This window comes from Trichechus manatus, unplaced genomic scaffold (assembly GCF_000243295.1).
Source record: "Trichechus manatus latirostris isolate Lorelei unplaced genomic scaffold, TriManLat1.0 scaffold00147, whole genome shotgun sequence".
NCBI lineage: Eukaryota > Metazoa > Chordata > Mammalia > Sirenia > Trichechidae > Trichechus > Trichechus manatus.
In genome coordinates this window covers 1,398-7,602 of record NW_004444083.1, presented here as the reverse complement: position 1 = coordinate 7,602, position 6,205 = coordinate 1,398, and the positions used below count along the sequence as shown (strand labels likewise).

The following is a 6,205-nucleotide window of genomic DNA, read 5'->3' as shown; positions in this document are numbered from 1 at the left end:
TGGGAGTCCCACTGTATTGGAGGTGCTGAAGGTGGTCTGCCTCTCCCATGCCCACCCCTTCTTTGGGCCAGCCCTCTGCCTTAGTTCTTAGGGGGACGTGCTTCTCACCCAGGCATACTCCAACTCCCAGGATAAGAGAATGTACTGGAGCGCCTCAGGTGGTCCCCACCGGTGAGCACTAATACATCCCCGTGAGCACGAATGTCCGCCTTTCACTGGCTCTGCTTGACAGCAGGAAGACCAGCCTTTGACAGTGTCCCCCACCCCAATTTTTCCCAGCGCCCTCCCCAGGGCACTTTGGTGGCCTGTGCGTCAGTTCTGGTCTGGGTCTGGTCGCCTGGTCATGGGGGCCAGCCAAGCTGGCCGGCAGTCCTGGACAGCTGCCCGCGGGGCTGCAGAGCCTGGAGTCCCGCTGCTGGGCCTGGAGGAGAGAAGCCATCACTGGTGCCCGTGTCGAAACAGAAGGCCATTTCTGCCCCACCTCCCCTCTCAGAGTTCTGGGCATTTAGTGTGGCAAGACTAACACTCCACATGGAACAGACTCCTCGTCCCAGGGAGGGGGTCACCTGAGTCCTGGACACGTAGGCAGCCCTCTCTACTGACGCTCAGACCCTGTGTCCGTGTCTGGGTCCCTGTGTGTCCCTGGCAGACTGGCTTCCATGCGTGTCTGTATAAGGGAGGACTGGGGTCCTGCTGGAATCAGCTCCAACTCTCAGTAAGTAATCAGATGTCAAGGGCTACTAATGGGGCAAGGTGGCCCCAATGCCAGTGTATCCTAGCTCTGGTCCCACCCGCTGGAGACACCCAGTGACACCCTGACCAGAGGAGGCTGTGCCCAGGGGGTGGGAGGGCCATGAAGTGCTTTTCCCGTTTCCAGATGACTCCTGAGACGCAAACGTGCCCACTGAGGCCAGAGGAGAAGGGAGCTAGTCAACGGCTTCTGGGATTTGCAGGGTCTCACGTGTCCCTGCTAGGTGGTATGACGGTAAAATGAATAGGGGCTGTGCTTTTCTGCTTTTCAGGGACAATTTCAGAAGGGAGAGCTGGAAATCCTGTCTCCCATACACCCGATTTCAGGGGCTGAGAAATTCCATGGAAAGCTGGAGGGGGAGCAGCTTTTGGAGGAAAGAAGCAGTCAGGGTCTTCAAGGCTCAGAAGAAGGGAGTCCAAGGGGTCCCCTGTACATGTCTTCCCTTATAATAAAGGAATTCTATTTCATTACAGACTTTCCTTAGCTCAGGGCTCAGATTGCTTCTAACTCCCTGGGTCACGGGTGAAGTTAGCTATTTCCCAGTTGACACTACTGCAGAAAACTGGGGAAGAGGAATTGGGGGAGGCCCCTGGGTGACACAAATGGTTTGCACCCAACTACTAATCTAATGGTTGGTGGTTCCAACATGACCAGCGGCACCAAGGAAGAAAGTCCTGGCGATCAGCTTCCATAAAAATTACAGCTGGTTACAGGATATAATCAAGGTCACTGAATTGTACATGTAGAAATTGTTGAATTGGTGTATGATCTGCTGTGTCTATTCTCAACAACAACAACAAAAATACAACAAATCATTTTTAAAGAGAGCGAGAGAGAGATTCCAGCGAAGAAACCCTATGGAGCAGTTCCACTTTGTACACACGGGGTCGCTGGGAGTCGGGATGACTCAATGGCACTGGGTTAGTTTTTTTGCTTTTTCTATAAATTCACCATTTATTAGTTTGTAACACTATGTCCCTCCGTGAAGCTCCAACACACACTTCTCCCACCCCCTCCCGGGGAGGCTGGGGAGGCTGCTGGCAATGTCCCCCGTGACTCCGTGACCTCTCCCGTGGTGGTTCTGATGGTGCCCCTCCTCCATCAGCACCAAACGAGAATGAAGACCCAGGAAGACAGGTCAGGACAACTTAGTAAGTTGCCATGATTTTCTATTTTTGTCTTGAGAAAAGAAAAGCATCATGTTAGGAAAAGCTCACGTACTTTGAGCCTCGGTAATAAATAGCAATGAGCATTACTGAAATACTCAAAATCATTAGGTTAGAAAAACTGACCATCCAGTTGCAAACGTTTTGAGTTTATTTATTTATGTCTCATACTAATGGCCTAAGAGGAGGAGTGATTTCCGGAACTTTTTTTTTTTTAATGACAAATAGTGAAGACAGAGAACAGAGAGCCGGCATACGGATAATAGATGTTCTTGAAAGTGGGCCCAGAACAAATGGATCAGAAAGCTTTAACGGAGTTGAAAGCAGAACAAGGTATGCATATTGAAAAGGCTCCAGGTGCCAGGCGCGATCAGTGAAAAAAATACTACACTGAGCCCCATCCCAGTAAAAATAACTACGTACATAGCGAAAGGGGGAAAGAGGGAGAGGGAAGCCCATAAACATCCACACGCTAACAGGTAAACAGAATTCTCCTTGGACTCAGACATCAAAGTTGCAGGACAAAATGTCCAAAGACAGTAGAACAAAGTCTAAATCAATTTCGAAAGTGAGAATTTGTCATAAAAGATATTCTGTAGCAAAACATGTTGCTAATTTATGAAAACAATGGAAAGGCATTCTGAGATATGCAAAGACTCAGAAAACATACCATCCACGTAATCTTCTTTTAAAATCACTTAAAGACATACTTCAGTTGACTGAAAGATGGCACAGGAAAGAAGCGTGGGGAAGTCATGGCAAAAAAGGACCAACCAGGGAGCTTGAGCAGTGAAAACAGAAATACATTAATATTATTCTCATAAATATGGGTTATAACAGAGCACAACTTTTTTTTATTTTATTGTGCTTTAGGTGAAAGTTTGCAGAGTATGTTGGTTTCCCACTCAAAAAATTTAAACACAAATCTTTTCATGACATTGGATGCAATACTTGCAAGGTGTCAGCAACCCCTCCACAGGTTCCCCGTTTCCATGAGTTCTGGTTTTCCTGTCCCTCAGTGGTTTCCTTTGCCTTAGTCGAGCTGGGCTGACTCCCCCTATATTGTGTATTGCCTTCCCCTTCACCAAAGTTAACACATGTCTACTGTCTAGTTAGTGGTTTTACCTCCCTACCCCTCCCCTCCTTGGTATCCCTCAAAGATTGTTTCTCTCTACATGGAAACCTTTTCTTGAGTTTTTACAATAGTGGTCTCACACATACTTGTTAGTAACACAAATTCTTGATTTTTGCTTTTTGTTACATCAGGAGGCATGGTGGTTCAATGGTTAAGCGCTCAGCTGCTAACTGAAAGATTGGCAGTTAGAACCCACCAGATGCTCTGTGGGAGAAAGATGTGGCACTCCGCTTCCGTAAAGATTATGACCTTGGAAACCAATGGGGCATTTCTATTCTGTCCTATACAGTGGCTATGAGTCGGAATCTACTTGACAGCAACGGGTTTGGTTTTTTGGTTTAATTGTTCGTAACATTTGACATGACAAATAATTTATGTAATATACAAATAACCTAATAATGATCTATATAACCTAACTGAATAGAGCAAAAACAATTTACATACAGTAAAAGATGAAATATTTAATAATGATAATGAGTATCCATACTATTAAGACATGAAACACAGGAGTGAATTGGGGAGCTGAGTGGTACAAAAGTAAAACACTTTGCCTTAAATATGTGGTATATTAAAGATAGCACTTTATTTTTGACTCTGACATTAAAAAAGAAATAAGTTGAAAATGCATTTGGAAAAGTTACAGGTAAATATGGAAAGAATTAAAAGGTGATACAATGCCTTCCAAAATATTGGAGAAGGTAAAAGCAAAGAAAATGTAGCCAAAAACAACATGAAAGTAATCAATGCACTGTGGTATTGGCAAATCAATAGGCAAATAGATCAATGGAACAGAACAGAGAGCCCAGAAATAGACGCACACAAATACAGTCAACTGATCTTTGGCATGGAGCAAGGCAATACAATGGAGAAAGGATAGTCTGTTCAACAAATGGTGTTGGAACACCTGGACATCCACATTCAAAAAAACGAATCTGACCACCTTTAGGGAATGTTAAGGAACCAATTCATTATTTTGGACACCACTCAGTCAAAGAATCAAGCATTTATCTTGCCTTTCCTGTACAAACTGTATAACAAGGTAACCAAATATTGCTGAAGGAAAGTTTTTTGCAGAAGAATTCTGATTAGTAAATACAGAAGGAATAATGGAATCTGAATGCCATCATTTTGCAAGCCCTCGTGAGGTAGTGAATTTAGGCAATAGTCATCAATGACTGCTAAACTCATTAGGTGAGAGAAGGATGAAGCACCATGTAATAGACGGGTCAGGCTGACCTCACTTGAACCTACTGCCTGATCTTAAAGTCACAAATGAAATAGCCCCACCTATGAAGTCTACTTGCCCAAAAATACAAAACAAAACAAATCCCCCTCCAAAGCTGAATCTAAACCAGTCTTGAAATCTAACTGTTGTTAGTTGCTGTCGAGTTGATTCCAACTCATAGTGACCCCATGTGTTACAAAGTAGAACTGCTCCATAGGGTTTTCTTGGCTGCAGTCTTCACAGAAGCAAGTCACCAGGGCTTTCTTCTATGGTACCTTTGGGTGTGTTCGAACCGCCAACCTTTAGGTTGGCAGTCAAGTGCAAACCGTTTGCATCACCTAAGGACCTCGAGATCTACTAGTTTACAAAAAATGCTGGGGAGAGAGGAACACACCACTAATGGAATGCAACTGGAAAAATACAGAATACAAAAAATTTTATAGGACAAATGCTTCAGATTCTTCAATGAATACATGGCAAGGAAAGAAATGGGGGGCTTACTGCTTAAAAGAGACTTATGAGACATACTAGCTAAATGCAGTGCGTGGGGCTTGTTTTGGTGCCTGATTCAAACAAATTAACTGCAAAAAGAGATTCGTGAGGCAGTAGGGGAAATTCAAAGTGTGACTAGATATTGGATGATATAAAGGAAGCATTAAAATTTGGGGGGATAAGATAGAATTTTTAGGTGTAAAAAGGAAAAATTAAAGATGGTGGAGGGTATGAGGATGCCATGAAGGGTCTGGCTTCACATCAAAGGGAAGCTGGCAATATCCTGGACTGCTTGGCAATCTAAGGACCCACCAGGGTTCACACGACTGGGGTCCTGAGGTTTGGGAGGTCTCACACTCTCCAGAACAGGCTCATGGAGGATCCGGGAAACTGTTCTCATTGGTTTCACCAAAAATAAGCACCTCTTTGAGATCCTTTCCAAATTCTGCCTCTAAATCAAGCTTCACCTGACCAAAGTCAGAGGTCTGAAAGACAGAGCAAACAAAGGCATTAGATGACTGAATCACTCACAGTTTTAGGCGGAGCCCTCCCACCCTTCCCTGACCTCTGTCCTTCTCCATCAGGCAGAGTTGGGGGTCGGGGAGATGCTACTACTTAAATAATGAAATGGATAAGATGTTCCCCAGTTGTTGACTTGGATCATACAGGCGATCTGGACTGAGGAGTGGGTTCTGATCATTAAAAAACTTGAGCATAAGGCTTGGGGCAAACTAGATAAAGAAAGAGTGTTTCTTGAAAACCCACTTTTTGAAGGAAGGATGACCCTTCTGTTCTCCAAGGCTGAGACTGCGCCAGGCATCGAGGGCTTCACTGGGTCAACTCTTTCTCCCTCCAGCTGTAGGAGTGGACACCAATTTACAATTTTTGATTTGTGAATAAGCCAACTCTTGGCATGGAGAAAGAGGAAGAGGCTGAGTGGAGTTGAAGATCTTCTTAGATACCTCCCAAGAAATATCAGTACAGTGAGAATAAAAATCAGGGTGAACTTCATAAACTAAATTTAAGAGTGGCTTGAGGGAGCCAACATGGCACTATAGGCAGAAGCACCACACCATTCCTCCACAGCAAAGACCCGAACAACTAAGTAAAACAGACAAACATCAGTCCTGGAACCCTAAGCATCAAATGAAGATATAAAGAACTCAGCCAAGCACTGAACAGAATCAGAAACTGACAGAAAACAGAGAGTGAGGAGAGGTATCTGTGGAGTCCCCTATCAGCTAACACAGCACAGATTCGCCATCTTGGACTCCTGTCGGAGATCGGTGGACAGGGAGTATGGGAAAGCAGCTTCACAGAGCTCCCAGCAGGAGACAGAGCACCTGGTAACCAGAAATATACACTTTCCCACCCCCCACCCTTCTTCCCCCCGGCTTGGCATCTGCTGCTTCCCGCCAGCTGCAGTCTCTTGGCTG

The 6,205-nt window shown here is 44.9% G+C and overlaps 1 long non-coding RNA gene across 1 annotated transcript; it reads right to left on the bottom strand.

Moving 5' to 3' along the window:
* Window positions 1-3,684: 3,684 nt before the first annotated feature.
* LOC111822266 (uncharacterized) lies at window positions 3,685-5,912 on the bottom strand. The gene is made up of 2 exons (XR_002825550.1): window positions 5,535-5,912; window positions 3,685-5,254 (listed from the first exon to the last, which is right to left on the bottom strand). It is a non-coding gene; the product is annotated as an uncharacterized LOC111822266 (long non-coding RNA).
* Window positions 5,913-6,205: the final 293 nt, after the last annotated feature.